Genomic DNA, 17,827 nt, shown 5'->3' with positions numbered 1-17,827 from the left:
TCAAAAGTAAAATTGATCTTGTAACTATACAAGGTCTCCAACGTAATAGCAAAAAAGTAAAACTTAGATCAACAAAAAACAAATTTAAAGATAAAAAATGATGAAAACAAAATCTGACACTATTCCCTGTCCTTCTTCCCAACATGAGGAAACCACTTAATCACTGTGAGACACATGCAAAAATGTCTGAATGTCACACAAAATGAACGGCACTCCATAATTTAGGAAATTTTACCAACACCCAAATATAGTACACTTATGTGGTGTGATGAGACACAAGGTGGGAAAGGACTGTCTCTGGATTCTGATTTTACTAAGAGACCACCCATCCAAGATGGACCCCTATTGAAGGACTAGGAACAGGGACCCTGGGTACATCGATATGGGTAGGATAACACCCTCAGACAGTCAGTGTAAATAATCACATTTTTTTATCAAGTTGAGTCCAGATAGAGATCACTAAATGTCAGAAAGGATCACTCTCTATTACAGTGTCAGAGGTCAGGACAGGTCACAGCTGGTGTTTCTGTAGTGTAGTGGTTATCACGTTCGCCTCACACGCGAAAGGTCCCCAGTTCGAAACTGGGCATTAACAGGCCTTAGTTCTCCTTTTATATAGGACATGTGAGATGTAAAATTTATATAATATCCTGTAAATACTATTTGTATCAACAGGAAGTTTTAATGGCATTGCATCAGTGTTCATTAGGGAAACTAGTGTATTGAAAGGAATAATACAACCCTGTAAGTAGCAAGTTATTTTTGGTACAGAATTTTAACAAGACAAACATAAGCATGCAGGATGTTCGATACTAGAGTAGTGGATCTGTAGGGGTGAGGGTGTCAGAGTGAAGTTAGCCATGCATTGGGAAGGGGGAACATTGTGGGGAGGTGGAGGCCCCTGTTCTAATCATCTGTCCTGGGACCCATGATCTCTGATGACGGCCTTACCTCTTCCTATACAAGCAAGTTTTCTACTGGCTGTTCCCATTGTTTGACTACACTGCTTGCTTACATGTACAACCACCATCTATCTCTCCACCTTCATTCATGATTCAACAATCTTTTCCATACGCCTCCTGTATATCTTAGCAATAGCTCCTGTCGGGCACCTAACCTCTCCTATGTCTTTCAGGAACAAGTCCCAGGGATGATGTCAATGAGGTTTCAGGGAGAGATAGAAAGGGGCATTGCTTCCCAGCTTCTATATTGAATGCTGTGCGGAAGCGATTTATCTGCAGGAACCACTCATCATTGTTCTTGGCCATGACACAGGGATCTGTGACTTGCCGTAACTCCCTGCCTAAAATTAAACAAGACATTACAGTTACATCCTGTAGCCTGAAGGGGTTAATTGTATTAATTAACCATAGAGCAACAGCGAAACATAACTATAATTTACAAAGCATATTCTTGTAAATTAGTTACTAGTGAAGAGACAATTGAAGAACATTATTCAGCGTTAATTTCCAAACAGTGTAGCTGCCTCGTTAGCGCAGTAGGTAGCGCGTCAGTCTCATATCTGAAGGTCGTGAGTTCAATCCTCACATGGGGCAATCTGTCTTTTTCTCACCCCTCTCTATGTTCTTTCTATGTTGTCAAACAAGCCATATTGCTCTGAGACGACTTAGAGGTTGCACTGACAACCCAAGGTTCAGTGAGTGGGCAAGAACTGATTCATATGGCTATTGCCCTCCTAATCACTTGAACCTGATGCTCAATAGGATTGCTGTGTTCAAAATGTGTAAGTGTCTGGGCACTTCAGCATAAAGTGATGGGAGACACCTAGTTGAGTGTAGTGTATTCCTTCAGATGTAGGGATCTACTTATAGTGCAGAGGAGGTTTAGTTGAGATCAGATCTTCCCTAACACCAATACATCAAAAGTAAAATTGATCTTGTAACTATACAAGGTCTCCAACGTAATAGCAAAAAAGTAAAACTTAGATCAAACAAAAAACAAATTTAAAGATAAAAAAATGATGAAAACAAAATCTGACACTATTCCCTGTCCTTCTTCCCAGCATGAGGAACCACTTTAATCACTGTGAGACACTTGCAAAAATGTCTGAATGTCACACAAAATGAACGGCACTCCATAATTTAGGAATTTTACCAACACCCAAATATAGTACACTTATGTGGTGTGATGAGACACAAGGTGGAAAGGACTGTCTCTGGATTCTGATTTTACTAAGAGACACCCATCCAAGATGGACCCCTATTGAAGGACTAGGAAACAGGGACCCTGGGTACATCGATATGGTAGGATAACACCCTCAGACAGTCAGTGTAAATAATCACATTTTTTTATCAAGTTGAGTCCAGATAGAGATCACTAAATGTCAGAAAGGATCACTCTCTATTACAGTGTCAGAGGTCAGGACAGGTCACAGCTGGTGTTTCTGTAGTGTAGTGGTTATCACGTTCGCCTCACACGCGAAAGGTCCCCAGTTCGAAACTGGGCATTAACAGGCCATAGTTCTCCTTTTATATAGGACATGTGAGATGTAAAATTTATATAATATCCTGTAAATACTATTTGTATCAACAGGAAGTTTTAATGGCATTGCATCAGTGTTCATTAGGGAAACTAGTGTATTGAAAGGAATAATACAACCCTGTAAGTAGCAAGTTATTTTGGTACAGAATTTTAACAAGACAAACATAAGCATGCAGGATGTTCGATACTAGAGTAGTGGGATCTGTAGGGGTGAGGGTGTCAGAGTGAAGTTAGCCATGCATTGGGAAGGGGGAACATTGTGGGGAGGTGGAGGGCCCCTGTTCTAATCATCTGTCCTGGGACCCATGATCTCTGATGACGGCCTTACCTCTTCCTATACAAGCAAGTTTTCTACTGGCTGTTCCCATTGTTTGACTACACTGCTTGCTTACATGTACAACACCATCTATCTCTCCACCTTCATTCATGATTCAACAATCTTTTCCATACGCCTCCTGTATATCTTAGCAATAGCTCCTGTCGGGCACCTAACCTCTCTATGTCTTTCAGGACAAGTCCAGGGATGTTGTCAATGAGGTTTCAGGAGAGATAGAAAGGGGCATTGCTTCCAGCTTCTATATTGAATGCTGTGCGGAAGCGATTTATCTGCCAGGAACCACTCATCATTGTTCTTGGCCATGACACAGGGATCTGTGACTTGCCGTAACTCCCCTGCCTAAAATTAAACAAGACATTACAGTTACATCCTGTAGCCTGAAGGGGTTAATTGTATTAATTAACCATAGAGCAACAGCGAAACATAACTATAATTTACAAAGCATATTCTTGTAAATTAGTTACTAGTGAAGAGACAATTGAAGAACATTATTCAGCGTTAATTCCAAACAGTGTAGCTGCTCGTTAGCGCAGTAGGTAGCGCGTCAGTCTCATAATCTGAAGGTCGTGAGTTCGATCCTCACATGGGGCAATCTGTCTTTTCTCACCCCTCTCTATGTTCTTTCTATGTTGTCAAACAAGCCATATTGCTCTGAGACGACTTAGAGGTTGCACTGACAACCCAAGGTTCCAGTGAGTGGGCAAGAACTGATTCATATGGCTATTGCCCTCCTAATCACTTGAACCTGATGCTCAATAGGATTGCTGTGTTCAAAATGTGTAAGTGTCTGGGCACTTCAGCATAAAGTGATGGGAGACACCTAGTTGAGTGTAGTGTATTCCTTCATATGTAGGGATCTACTTATAGTGCAGAGGAGGTTTAGTTGAGATCAGATCTTCCCTAACACCAATACATCAAAGTAAAATTGATCTTGTAACTATACAAGGTCTCCAACGTAATAGCAAAAAAGTAAAACTTAGATCAAACAAAAAACAAATTTAAAGATAAAAAAATGATGAAAACAAAATCTGACACTATTCCCTGTCCTTCTTCCCAGCATGAGGAAACCACTTTAATCACTGTGAGACACATGCAAAAATGTCTGAATGTCACACAAAATGAACGGCACTCCATAATTTAGGAAATTTTACCAACACCCAAATATAGTACACTTATGTGTGTGATGAGACACAAGGTGGGAAAGGACTGTCTCTGGATTCTGATTTTACTAAGAGACCACCCATCCAAGATGACCCCTATTGAAGGACTAGGAAACAGGGACCCTGGGTACATCGATATGGGTAGGATAACACCCTCAGACAGTCAGTGTAAATAATCACATTTTTTTATCAAGTTGAGTCCAGATAGAGATCACTAAATGTCAGAAAGGATCACTCTCTATTACAGTGTCAGAGGTCAGGACAGGTCACAGGCTGTGTTTCTGTAGTGTAGTGGTTATCACGTTCGCCTCACACGCGAAAGGTCCCCAGTTCGAAACTGGGCATTAACAGCCTTAGTTCTCCTTTTATATAGGACATGTGAGATGTAAATTGATATAATATCCTGTAAATACTATTTGTATCAACAGGAAGTTTTAATGGCATTGCATCAGTGTTCATTAGGGAAACTAGTGTATTGAAAGGAATAATACAACCCTGTAAGTAGCAAGTTATTTTTGGTACAGAATTTTAACAAGACAAACATAAGCATGCAGGATGTTCGATACTAGAGTAGTGGGATCTGTAGGGGTGAGGGTGTCAGAGTGAAGTTAGCCATGCATTGGGAAGGGGGGAACATTGTGGGGAGGTGGAGGGCCCCTGTTCTAATCATCTGTCCTGGGACCCATGATCTCTGATGACGGCCTTACCTCTTCCTATACAAGCAGTTTTCTACTGGCTGTTCCCATTGTTTGACTACACTGCTTGCTTACATGTACAACACCATCTATCTCTCCACCTTCATTCATGATTCAACAATCTTTTCCATACGCCTCCTGTATATCTTAGCAATAGCTCCTGTCGGGCACCTAACCTCTCTATGTCTTTCAGGAACAAGTCCCAGGGATGATGTCAATGAGGTTTCAGGGAGAGATAGAAAGGGCATTGCTTCCCAGCTTCTATATTGAATGCTGTGCGGAAGCGATTTATCTGCCAGGAACCACTCATCATTGTTCTTGGCCATGACACAGGGATCTGTGACTTGCCATAACTCCCTGCCTAAAATTAAACAAGACATTACAGTTACATCCTGTAGCCTGAAGGGGTTAATTTTATTAATTAACCATAGAGCAACAGCGAAACATAACTATAATTACAAAGCATATTCTTGTAAATTAGTTACTAGTGAAGAGACAATTGAAGAACATTATTCAGCGTTAATTCCAAACAGTGTAGCTGCCATGTTAGCGCAGTAGTAGCGCGTCAGTCTCATAATCTGAAGGTCGTGAGTTCGATCCTCACATGTTGCAACCTGTCTTTTTCTCACCCTCTCTATGTTCTTTCTATGTTGTCAAACCAGCCATATTGCTCTGAGACGACTTAGAGGTTGCACTGACAGCCCAAGGTTCCAGTGAGTGGGCAAGAACTGATTCATATGGCTATTGCCTCCTAATCACTTGAACCTGATGCTCAATAGGATTGCTGTGTTCAAAATGTGTAAGTGTCTGGGCACTTCAGCATAAAGTGATGGGAGACACCTAGTTGAGTGTAGTGTATTCCTTCATATGTAGGGATCTACTTATAGTGCAGAGGGAGGTTTAGTTGAGATCAGATCTTCCCTAACACCGATACATCAAAAGTAAAATTGATCTTGTAACTATACAAGGTCTCCAACGTAATAGCAAAAAAGTAAAACTTAGATCAAACAAAAAACAAATTTAAAGATAAAAAAATGATGAAAACAAAATCTGACACTATTCCCTGTCCTTCTTCCAGCATGAGGAAACCACTTTAATCACTGTGAGACACATGCAAAAATGTCTGAATGTCACACAAAATGAACGGCACTCCATAATTTAGGAAATTTTACAACACCCAAATATAGTACACTTATGTGGTGTGATGAGACACAAGGTGGGAAAGGACTGTCTCTGGATTCTGATTTTACTAAGAGACCACCCATCCAAGATGGACCCCTAATGAAGGACTAGAAACAGGGACCCTGGGTACATCGATATGGATAGGATAACACCCTCAGACAGTCAGTGTAAATAATCACATTTTTTTATCAAGTTGAGTCCAGATAGAGATCACTAAATGTCAGAAAGGATCACTCTCTATTACAGTGTCAGAGGTCAGGACAGGTCACAGCTGGTGTTTCTGTAGTGTAGTGGTTATCACATTCGCCTCACACGCGAAAGGTCCCCAGTTCGAAACTGGGCAGAAACAGGCCTTAGTTCTCCTTTTATATAGGACATGTGAGATGTAAAATTGATATAATATCCTGTAAATACTATTTGTATCAACAGGAAGTTTTAATGGCATTGCATCAGTGTTCATTAGGGAAACTAGTGTATTGAAAGGAATAATACAACCCTGTAAGTAGCAAGTATTTTTGGTACAGAATTTTAACAAGACAAACATAAGCATGCAGGATGTTCGATACTAGAGTAGTGGGATCTGTAGGGGTGAGGTGTCAGAGTGAAGTTAGCCATGCATTGGGAAGGGGGGAACATTGTGGGGAGGTGAGGGCCCCTGTTCTAATCATCTGTCCTGGGACCCATGATCTCTGATGACGGCCTTACCTCTTCCCTATACAAGCAAGTTTCTACTGCTGTTCCCATTGTTTGACTACACTGCTTGCTTACATGTACAACACCATCTATCTCTCCACCTTCATTCATGATTCAACAATCTTTTCCATACGCCTCCTGTATATCTTAGCAATAGCTCCTGTCGGGCACCTAACCTCTCTCTGTCTTTCAGGAACAAGTCCCAGAGATGATGTCAATGAGGTTTCAGGGAGAGATAGAAAGGGGCATTGCTTCCCAGCTTCTATATTGAATGCTGTGCGGAAGCGATTTATCTGCCAGGAACCACTCATCATTGTTCTTGGCCATGACACAGGATCTGTGACTTGCCGTAACTCCCTGCCTAAAATTAAACAAGACATTACAGTTACATCCTGTAGCCTGAAGGGGTTAATTGTATTAATTAACCATAGAGCAACAGCGAAACATAACTATAATTTACAAAGCATATTCTTGTAAATTAGTTACTAGTGAAGAGACAATTGAAGAACATTATTCAGCGTTAATTCAACAAGTGTAGCTGCCTTGTTAGCGCAGTAGGTAGCGCGTCAGTCTCTTAATCTGAAGGTCGTGAGTTCGATCCTCACATGGGGCAACCTGTCTTTTTCTCACCCCTCTCTATGTTCTTTCTATGTTGTCAAACCAGCCATATTGCTCTGAGACGACTTAGAGGTTGCACTGACAGCCCAAGGTTCCAGTGAGTGGGCAAGAACTGATTCATATGGCTATTGCCCTCCTAATCACTTGAACCTGATGCTCAATAGGATTGCTGTGTCAAAATGTGTAAGTGTCTGGGCACTTCAGCATAAAGTGATGGGAGACACCTAGTTGAGTGTAGTGTATTCCTTCATATGTAGGGATCTACTTATAGTGGCAAGAGAGGGTTTAGTTGAGATCAGATCTTCCCTAACACCAATACATCAAAAGTAAAATTGATCTTGTAACTATACAAGGTCTCCAACGTAATAGCAAAAAAGTAAAACTAGATCAAACAAAAAACAAATTTAAAGATAAAAAAATGATGAAAACAAAATCTGACACTATTCCCTGTCCTTCTTCCCAGCATGAGGAAACCACTTTAATCACTGTGAGACACATGCAAAAATGTCTGAATGTCACACAAAATGAACGGCACTCCATAATTTAGGAAATTTTACCAACACCCAAATATAGTACACTTATGTGGTGTGATGAGACACAAGGTGGAAAGGACTGTCTCTGGATTCTGATTTTACTAAGAGACCACCCATCCAAGATGGACCCCTAATGAAGGACTAGGAAAACAGGGACCCTGGGTACATCGATATGGATAGGATAACACCCTCAGACAGTCAGTGTAAATAATCACATTTTTTTATCAAGTTGAGTCCAGATAGAGATCACTAAATGTCAGAAAGGATCACTCTCTATTACAGTGTCAGAGGTCAGGACAGGTCACAGCTGGTGTTTCTGTAGTGTAGTGGTTATCACATTCGCCTCACACGCAAAAGGTCCCCAGTTCGAAACTGGGCAGAAACAGGCCTTAGTTCTCCTTTTATATAGGACATGTGAGATGTAAAATTGATATAATATCCTGTAAATACTATTTGTATCAACAGGAAGTTTTAATGGCATTGCATCAGTGTTCATTAGGGAAACTAGTGTATTGAAAGGAATAATACAACCCTGTAAGTAGCAAGTTATTTTTGGTACAGAATTTTAACAAGACAAACATAAGCATGCAGGATGTTCGATACTAGAGTAGTGGGATCTGTAGGTGTCAGAGTGAAGTTAGCCATGCATTGGGAAGGGGGGAACATTGTGGGGAGGTGGAGGGCCCCTGTTCTAATCATCTGTCCTGGGACCCATGATCTCTGATGACGGCCTTACCTCTTCCTATACAAGCAAGTTTTCTACTGGCTGTTCCCATTGTTTGACTACACTGCTTGCTTACATGTACAACACCATCTATCTCTCCACCTTCATTCATGATTCAACAATCTTTTCCATACGCCTCCTGTATATCTTAGCAATAGCTCCTGTCGGGCACCTAACCTCTCTCTGTCTTTCAGGAACAAGTCCCAGAGATGATGTCAATGAGGTTTCAGGGAGAGATAGAAAGGGGCATTGCTTCCCAGCTTCTATATTGAATGCTGTGCGGAAGCGATTTATCTGCCAGGAACCACTCATCATTGTTCTTGGCCATGACACAGGGATCTGTGACTTGCCGTAACTCCCTGCCTAAAATTAAACAAGACATTACAGTTACATCCTGTAGCCTGAAGGGGTTAATTGTATTAATTAACCATAGAGCAACAGCGAAACATAACTATAATTTACAAAGCATATTCTTGTAAATTAGTTACTAGTGAAGAGACAATTGAAGAACATTATTCAGCGTTAATTCCAACAAGTGTAGCTGCCTTGTTAGCGCAGTAGGTAGCGCGTCAGTCTCTTAATCTGAAGGTCGTGAGTTCGATCCTCACATGGGGCAACCTGTCTTTTTCTCACCTATGTTGTCAAACCAGCCATATTGCTCTGAGACGACTTAGAGGTTGCACTGACAGCCCAAGGTTCCAGTGAGTGGGCAAGAACTCTTAATCTGAAGGTCGTGAGTTCGATCCTCACATGGGGCAACCTGTCTTTTTCTCACCCCTCTCTATGTTCTTTCTATGTTGTCAAACCAGCCATATTGCTCTGAGACGACTTAGAGGTTGCACTGACAGCCCAAGGTTCCAGTGAGTGGGCAAGAACTGATTCATATGGCTATTGCCCTCCTAATCACTTGAACCTGATGCTCAATAGGATTGCTGTGTTCAAAATGTGTAAGTGTCTGGGCACTTCAGCATAAAGTGATGGGAGACACCTAGTTGAGTGTAGTGTATTCCTTCATATGTAGGGATCTACTTATAGTGCAGAGGAGGTTTAGTTGAGATCAGATCTTCCCTAACACCAATACATCAAAAGTAAAATTGATCTTGTAACTATACAAGGTCTCCAACGTAATAGCAAAAAAGTAAAACTTAGATCAAACAAAAAACAAATTTAAAGATAAAAAAATGATGAAAACAAAATCTGACACTATTCCCTGTCCTTCTTCCCAGCATGAGGAAACCACTTTAATCACTGTGAGACACATGCAAAAATGTCTGAATGTCACACAAAATGAACGGCACTCCATAATTTAGGAAATTTTACCAACACCCAAATATAGTACACTTATGTGGTGTGAGGAGACACAAGGTGGGAAAGGACTGTCTCTGGATTCTGATTTTACTAAGAGACCACCCATCCAAGATGGACCCCTAATGAAGGACTAGGAAACAGGGACCCTGGGTACATCGATATGGGTAGGATAACACCCTCAGACAGTCAGTGTAAATAATCACATTTTTTTATCAAGTTGAGTCCAGATAGAGATCACTAAATGTCAGAAAGGATCACTCTCTATTACAGTGTCAGAGGTCAGGACAGGTCACAGCTGGTGTTTCTGTAGTGTAGTGGTTATCACATTCGCCTCACACGCGAAAGGTCCCCAGTTCGAAACTGGGCAGAAACAGGCCTTAGTTCTCCTTTTATATAGGACATGTGAGATGTAAAATTGATATAATATCCTGTAAATACTATTTGTATCAACAGGAAGTTTTAATGGCATTGCATCAGTGTTCATTAGGGAAACTAGTGTATTGAAAGGAATAATACAACCCTGTAAGTAGCAAGTTATTTTTGGTACAGAATTTTAACAAGACAAACATAAGCATGCAGGATGTTCGATACTAGAGTAGTGGGATCTGTAGGGGTGAGGGTGTCAGAGTGAAGTTAGCCATGCATTGGGAAGGGGGGAACATTGTGGGGAGGTGGAGGGCCCCTGTTCTAATCATCTGTCCTGGGACCCATGATCTCTGATGACGGCCTTACCTCTTCCTATACAAGCAAGTTTTCTACTGGCTGTTCCCATTGTTTGACTACACTGCTTGCTTACATGTACAACACCATCTATCTCTCCACCTTCATTCATGATTCAACAATCTTTTCCATATGCCTCCTGTATATCTTAGCAATAGCTCCTGTCGGGCACCTAACCTCTCTATGTCTTTCAGGAACAAGTCCCAGGGATGATGTCAATGAGGTTTCAGGGAGAGATAGAAAGGGGCATTGCTTCCCAGCTTCTATATTGAATGCTGTGCGGAAGCGATTTATCTGCCAGGAACCACTCATCATTGTTCTTGGCCATGACACAGGGATCTGTGACTTGCCGTAACTCCCTGCCTAAAATTAAACAAGACATTACAGTTATATCCTGTAGCCTGAAGGGGTTCATTTTATTAATTAACCATAGAGCAACAGCGAAACATAACTATAATTTACAAAGCATATTCTTGTAAATTAGTTACTAGTGAAGAGACAATTGAAGAACATTATTCAGCGTTAATTCCAAACAGTGTAGCTGCCTCGTTAGCGCAGTAGGTAGCGCGTCAGTCTCATAATCTGAAGGTCGTGAGTTCGATCCTCACATGGGGCAACCTGTCTTTTTCTCACCCCTCTCTATGTTCTTTCTATGTTGTCAAACCAGCCATATTGCTCTGAGACGACTTAGAGGTTGCACTGACAGCCCAAGGTTCCAGTGAGTGGGCAAGAACTGATTCATATGGCTATTGCCCTCCTAATCACTTGAACCTGATGCTCAATAGGATTGCTGTGTTCAAAATGTGTAAGTGTCTGGTAGGGATGAGCGCACTCGGATTTATGAAATCCGAGCCCACCCGAACGTTGCGGATCCGAGTCGGATCCGAGACAGATCCGGGTATTGGCGCCAAATTCAAAAGTGAAACTGAGGCTCTGACTCATAATCCCGTTGTCGGATCTCGCGATACTCGGATCCTATAAATTCCCCGCTAGTCGCCGCCATCTTCACTCGGGCATTGATCAGGGTAGAGGGAGGGTGTGTTAGGTGGTCCTCTGTCCTGCTATATCTCGTGCAGTTCAGTTAAGTTCTGTGCTGTTTAGTTCTGTGCTGTTTAGTGCTGTGCTGTGCTGTGCTGTGCTGTGCTGTGTTCTGCAGTATCAGTCCAGTGGTGCTGTGTGCTGTGCTCTGTCCTTCTGAGGTCAGTGGTGCTGCTGGGTCCTGTGCTGTGTCCTGTTCAGTCCAGTGGTGCTGTGTCCTGTGCTCTGTGCTTCTAAGGGCATAGTTATTTCCCCAATATTCCCCTGTGTTTAAAAAAATAAAAAAAAGTTTTTTTAAAAAATACCAAAAACTACTTTAATATTTTTTAATTACCACAAAATTTTCACAACCAATCCTGCAGTATAAGCCCATTGGTACTGCAATATTACCAAGTTCACACATTCAGCAGTAAAAGTCCAGTGGTACTGCAATATTACAAAGTTTACACATTCTGCAGTATCAGTCCAGTGGTGCTGTGTCCTGTGCTCTGTCCTGCTGAGTTCCGTAGTGCTGCTGGGTCCTGTGCCGTGTCCTGTTCAGTCCAGTGGTGCTGTGTCCTGTGCTCTGTGCTTCTAAGGGCATAGTTATTTCCCCATTATTCCCAAGTTTTTAAAAAATTAAAAAAAAGTAAAAAAAAATAAAAAATTGAAAAAAAAAAAAATATATAATAATTATAACCAAATTTGCAAAACCAATCCAGCATTATAAGTCCATTGGTACTGCAATATTACCAAGTTCACACATTCTGCAGTATCTTGTGCTACATATAATGGAGACCAAAAATTTGGAGGATAAAGTAGGGAAAGATCAAGACCCACTTCCTCCTAATGCTGAAGCTGCTGCCACTAGTCATGACATAGACGATGAAATGCCATCAACGTCGTCTTCCAAGCCCGATGCCCAATCTCGTAGTACCGGGCATGTAAAATCCAAAAAGCCCAAGTTAAGAAAAAGTAGCAAAAAGAGAAACTTTAAATCATCTGAGGAGAAACGTAAAGTTGCCAATATGCCATTTACGACACGGAGTGGCAAGGAACGGCTTAGGCCCTGGCCCGTGTTCATGACTAGTGGTTCAGCTTCACCCACGGATCTTAGCCCTCCTCCTCCTCCTCCCCCCCCCTACAAAAAATTGAAGAGAGTTATGCTGTCAGCAACAAAACAGCAAACAACTCTGCCTTCTAAAGAGAAATTATCACAAATCCCCAAGGCGAGTCCAAGGGTGTTGGTGGTTGTCAAGCCTGACCTTCCCATCACTGTACGGGAAGAGGTGGCTCGGGAGGAGGCTATTGATGATGTAGCTGGCGCTGTGGAGGAACTTGATGATGAGGATGGTGATGTGGTTATTGTAAATGAGGCACCAGGGGGGGAAACAGCTGATGTCCATGGGATGAAAAAGCCCATCGTCATGCCTGGTCAGAAGACCAAAAAATGCACCTCTTCGGTCTGGAGTTATTTTTATCCAAATCCAGACAACCAATGTATGGCAATATGTAGCTTATGTAAAGCTCAAATAAGCAGGGGTAAGGATCTTGCCCACCTAGGAACATCCTCCCTTATACGTCACCTGAATAACCTTCATAGTTCAGTGGTTAGTTCAGGAACTGGGGCTAGGACCCTCATCGGTACAGGGACACCTAAATCCCGTGGTCCAGTTGGATACACACCAGCAACACCCTCCTCATCAACTTCCTCCACAATCTCCATCAGATTCAGTCCTGCAGCCCAAGTCAGCAGCCAGACTGAGTCCTCCTCAATACGGGATTCATCCGAGGAATCCTGCAGCGGTACGCCTACTACTGCCACTGCTGCTGTTGCTGCTGTTAGTCGGTCATCTTCCCAGAGGGGAAGTCATAAGACCGCTAAGTCTTTCACCAAACAATTGACCGTCCAACAGTCGTTTGCCATGACCACCAAATACGATAGTAGTCACCCTATTGCAAAGCGTATAACTGCGGCTGTAACTGCAATGTTGGTGTTAGACGTGCGCCCGGTGTCCGCCATCAGTGGAGTGGGATTTAGAGGGTTGATGGAGGTATTGTGTCCCCGGTACCAAATCCCCTCGAGATTCCACTTCACTAGGCAGGCGATACCAAAAATGTACAGAGAAGTACGATCAAGTGTCCTCAGTGCTCTTAAAAATGCGGTTGTACCCACTGTCCACTTAACCACGGACATGTGGACAAGTGGTTCTGGGCAAACGAAGGACTATATGACTGTGACAGCCCACTGGGTAGATGCATCCCCTTCCGCAGCAACAGCAACAGCTGCATCAGTAGCAGCATCTACAAAATGGCTGCTCATGCAAAGGCAGGCAACATTGTGCATTACAGGCTTTAATAAGAGGCACAACGCTGACAACATATTAGAGAAAATGAGGGAAATTATCTCCCAGTGGCTTACCCCACTTAGACTCTCATGGGGATTTGTGGTGTCAGACAATGCCAGTAACATTGTGCGGGCATTAAATATGGGCAATTTCCAGCACGTCCCATGTTTTGCCCACACCATTAATTTGGTGGTGCAGCATTACCTCAAGAGTGACAGGGGTGTGCAGGAGATGCTTGCGGTGGCCCGCAAAATTGCTGGACACTTTCGGCATTCAGCCAGTGCCTACCGCAGACTAGAGGCACATCAAAAAAGCTTGAACCTGCCCTGCCATCACCTCAAACAAGAGGTTGTGACGCGCTGGAACTCCACCCTCTATATGCTGCAGAGGATGGAGGAGCAGCAAAAGGCCATTCAGGCCTACACAGCCACCTACGACATAGGCAAAGGAGTGGGGATGCGCCTCAGTCAAGCGCAGTGGAGACTGATTTCCGTGTTGTGCAAGGTTCTGCAGCCATTTGAACTTGCCACACGAGAAGTCAGTTCCGACACTGCCAGCTTGAGTCAGGTCATTCCCCTGATCAGGCTGTTGCAGAAGCAGCTGGAGAAAGTGAGGGAGGAGCTGGTAAGCCATTGCGATTACAGCAAGCATGTAGCTCTTGTGGATGTAGCCCTTCGTACGCTTTGCCAGGATCCGAGGGTGGTCACTCTTTTAAAGTCAGAGGAATACATTCTGGCCACCGTGCTCGATCCTCGGTTTAAAGCGTATGTTGTGTCTCTGTTTCCGGCGGACACAAGTCTACAGCGGTGCAAAGACCTGCTGGTCAGGAGATTGTCCTCTGAAGAGGACCGTGACATGCCAACAGCTCCACCCTCATTTTCTTCCACATCTATGGCTGCGAGAAAAAAGCTCAGTTTTCCCAAAAGAGGCACTGGCGGGGATGCTGATAACATCTGGTCCGGACTGAAGGACCTGCCAACCATTGCAGACATGTCTACTCTCGCTGCATTGGATGCTGTCACAATAGAAAAAATTGTGGATGATTACTTTGCTGACACCATCCAAGTAGACATGTCAGACAGTCCATATTGTTACTGGCAGGAAAAAAAGGCAGTTTGGAAGCCCCTGTACAAACTGGCTCTATTTTACCTGAGTTGTCCCCCCTCCAGTGTGTACTCGGAAAGAGTTTTTAGTGCAGCGGGGAACCTGGTCAGTGAGTGGCGAAGGAGGTTGCTTCCTCACAACGTTGAAAAAATGATGTTTATAAAAATGAATAATCAATTCCTCAATGAAGTACAGCACTGCCCTCCAGATACTACAGAGGGACCTGTGGTTGTGGAGTCCAGCGGGGACGAATTGATAATGTGTGATGAGGAGGAAGTATACACTGTAGGGGGAGAGGAATCAGAGGTTGAGGATGAGGACGACATCTTGCCTCAGTAGAGCCTGTTTAGTCTGTACAGGGAGAGATGAATAGCTTTTTTGGTGTGGGGGCCCAAACAAACCAATCATTTCAGCCAAAGTTGTTTGGTAGGCCCTGTCGCTGAAATGATTGGTTTGTTAAAGTGTGCATGTCCTATTTCAACAACATACCTCTCAACTGCAGCTCATCCCTCCTCTGCGGGGATAATGTCTCCTGTGCTCTGACACGTCACTCTGTGTACTCTCAGCCTCAGGATCTGACACTACAACTACCATGCCTCTTGTAGCAGCCCTCACTCCAGGGCCTCTTCCATGTGCAGTGTCCCCCTCTCTCTTGGGTTCACTATAGTGGCATGGAGTTCTCCCCCTCATCCAGGGCACACATTCCTTGCCCTGGCTCAGTCACCACGCTCAGACTTCCAGGCAATGCTGGGGGAGCCTGGGAGCTTCCACCCCAGGTCCCCAGCTACAACTCTCCTCTCCTGTGTCTTCTCTCTCTTTCTGACACTTTAAAGATCGTGCCTTTAAATGAAAAAGTCAGTCTTCATTGCACGACTATGTGCAAGTGCAACAGGGACATTTTTTTGGGTTTACAAAGTCAAACAATAACACTTCGACCCTGTCTGTCTGGGGTCTCTCAATGACGAATTGTCTGTAGCATGTTTGGAGGAGGTATTGTGGCCCCGGTATCAAATTGGGTACCGGGGCCACCCCACTATGCAGTCCAGATACTTGTTTGGTGGAATTCAGACACGTGGAGGGTTTTTTAATTATATTGTGGCCTCGGTACCAAATTGTGTACCGGGGCCACCACACTACGCAGTCAAGATACTTGTTTGGTGGAATTCAGACCAGTTGAGGGTTTTATTATTATATTGTGTGGACCACTCTATCTATAGTACCACACTACAACTCTATACCACTCTATTTCCTACTTTAATTCTATTTAATTCTATTTCCTACTTTAATTCTATTACTAATTAATTACCATAAAGAGGAACAAAATAAACCAATTTTACCAAAAGTATAATATGACTTAGACTTACAAACACTACACTTTAAAGATCGTGCCTTTAAATGAAAAAGTCAGTCTTCATTGCACGACTATGTGCAACAGGGACATTTTTTTGGGTTTACAAAGTCAAACAATAACACTTCGACCCTGTCTGTCTGGGGTCTCTCAATGACGAATTGTCTGTAGCATGTTTGGAGGAGGTATTGTGGCCCCGGTAGCAAATTGGGTACCGGGGCCACCCCACTATGCAGTCCAGATACTTGTTTGGTGGAATTCAGACACGTGGAGGGTTTTTTAATTATATTGTGGCCTCGGTACCAAATTGTGTACCGGGGCCACCACACTACGCAGTCAAGATAGATAGATGCGTATTGCGTATCATAGATAAAGTACATTCAGTGGTGTGGGGCAAATTGAAAAATATTCAAAATGCACTGACATTATCAAAAACAAGAGGTTGTCACACGCTAAAACTCCAACATGTATATGATGGAGAGGATGGAGGAGCAGCCGTATGTGTAGTGTAATGCAGATCTGTTGAAGGTTTTTTATATATTTTATTGTGGTGCCCAGTGCCCACTCCTCTACGCAGTCCAGGTACAATTATTGGTGCGAATCATAAAAGTTCAGGGTTTTTAAGATATTGTGGTGACCCACTCCTCTACGCAGTCCAGGTACAATTATTGGTGCGAATCATAAAAGTTCAGGGTTTTTAAGATATTGTGGTGACCCACTCCTCTACGCAGTCCAGGTACAATTATTGGTGCGAATCATAAAAGTTCAGGGTTTTTAATATATTGTGGTGACCCACTCCTCTACGCAGTCCAGGTACAATTATTGGTGCGAATCATAAAAGTTCAGGGTTTTTAAGATATTGTGGTGACCCACTCCTCTACGCAGTCCAGGTACAATTATTGGTGCGAATCATAAAAGTTCAGGGTTTTTAATATATTGTGGTGACCCACTCCTCTACGCAGTCCAGGTACAATTATTGGTGCGAATCATAAAAGTTCAGGGTTTTTAATATATTGTGGTGACCCACTCCTCTATGCAGTCCAGGTACAATTATTGGTGCGAATCATAAAAGTTCAGGGTTTTTAATATATTGTGGTGACCCACTCCTCTACGCAGTCCAGGTACAATTATTGGTGCGAATCATAAAAGTTCAGGGTTTTTAATATATTGTGGTGACCCACTCCTCTACGCAGTCCAGGTACAATTATTGGTGCGAATCATAAAAGTTCAGGGTTTTTAAGATATTGTGGTGACCCACTCCTCTACGCAGTCCAGGTACAATTATTGGTGCGAATCATAAAAGTTCAGGGTTTTTAATATATTGTGGTGACCCACTCCTCTACGCAGTCCAGGTACAATTATTGGTGCGAATCATAAAAGTTCAGGGTTTTTAATATATTGTGGTGACCCACTCCTCTACGCAGTCCAGGTACAATTATTGGTGCGAATCATAAAAGTTCAGGGTTTTTAATATATTGTGGTGACCCACTCCTCTACGCAGTCCAGGTACAATTATTGGTGCGAATCATAAAAGTTCA

At 42.9% G+C, this 17,827-nt stretch overlaps 11 non-coding genes across 11 annotated transcripts; all 11 read left to right on the top strand.

Moving 5' to 3' along the window:
* The first annotated feature begins 522 nt into the window (after positions 1–522).
* On the top strand, positions 523–595 carry TRNAV-CAC (transfer RNA valine (anticodon CAC)). The gene has a single exon. It is a non-coding gene; the product is annotated as a tRNA-Val (tRNA).
* A 1,805-nt stretch (positions 596–2,400) lies between these two features.
* On the top strand, positions 2,401–2,473 carry TRNAV-CAC (transfer RNA valine (anticodon CAC)). Its single transcript has one exon. It is a non-coding gene; the product is annotated as a tRNA-Val (tRNA).
* An 884-nt stretch (positions 2,474–3,357) lies between these two features.
* On the top strand, positions 3,358–3,431 carry TRNAM-CAU (transfer RNA methionine (anticodon CAU)). Its single transcript has one exon. It is a non-coding gene; the product is annotated as a tRNA-Met (tRNA).
* An 845-nt stretch (positions 3,432–4,276) lies between these two features.
* On the top strand, positions 4,277–4,349 carry TRNAV-CAC (transfer RNA valine (anticodon CAC)). Its single transcript has one exon. It is a non-coding gene; the product is annotated as a tRNA-Val (tRNA).
* An 885-nt stretch (positions 4,350–5,234) lies between these two features.
* TRNAM-CAU (transfer RNA methionine (anticodon CAU)) lies at positions 5,235–5,306 on the top strand. The gene has a single exon. It is a non-coding gene; the product is annotated as a tRNA-Met (tRNA).
* An 846-nt stretch (positions 5,307–6,152) lies between these two features.
* On the top strand, positions 6,153–6,225 carry TRNAV-CAC (transfer RNA valine (anticodon CAC)). Its single transcript has one exon. It is a non-coding gene; the product is annotated as a tRNA-Val (tRNA).
* Positions 6,226–7,109: 884 nt separating this feature from the next.
* On the top strand, positions 7,110–7,182 carry TRNAK-CUU (transfer RNA lysine (anticodon CUU)). The gene has a single exon. It is a non-coding gene; the product is annotated as a tRNA-Lys (tRNA).
* Positions 7,183–8,032: 850 nt separating this feature from the next.
* TRNAV-CAC (transfer RNA valine (anticodon CAC)) lies at positions 8,033–8,105 on the top strand. The gene has a single exon. It is a non-coding gene; the product is annotated as a tRNA-Val (tRNA).
* An 882-nt stretch (positions 8,106–8,987) lies between these two features.
* TRNAK-CUU (transfer RNA lysine (anticodon CUU)) lies at positions 8,988–9,060 on the top strand. Its single transcript has one exon. It is a non-coding gene; the product is annotated as a tRNA-Lys (tRNA).
* A 992-nt stretch (positions 9,061–10,052) lies between these two features.
* TRNAV-CAC (transfer RNA valine (anticodon CAC)) lies at positions 10,053–10,125 on the top strand. Its single transcript has one exon. It is a non-coding gene; the product is annotated as a tRNA-Val (tRNA).
* An 890-nt stretch (positions 10,126–11,015) lies between these two features.
* TRNAM-CAU (transfer RNA methionine (anticodon CAU)) lies at positions 11,016–11,088 on the top strand. Its single transcript has one exon. It is a non-coding gene; the product is annotated as a tRNA-Met (tRNA).
* Positions 11,089–17,827: the final 6,739 nt, after the last annotated feature.

The sequence above is a fragment of the Mixophyes fleayi genome, assembly GCF_038048845.1.
Source record: "Mixophyes fleayi isolate aMixFle1 chromosome 4 unlocalized genomic scaffold, aMixFle1.hap1 SUPER_4_unloc_1, whole genome shotgun sequence".
NCBI lineage: Eukaryota > Metazoa > Chordata > Amphibia > Anura > Limnodynastidae > Mixophyes > Mixophyes fleayi.
The sequence above is the reverse complement of the archived record's forward strand: the minus strand, read 5'-3'. Positions and strand labels throughout refer to the sequence as shown.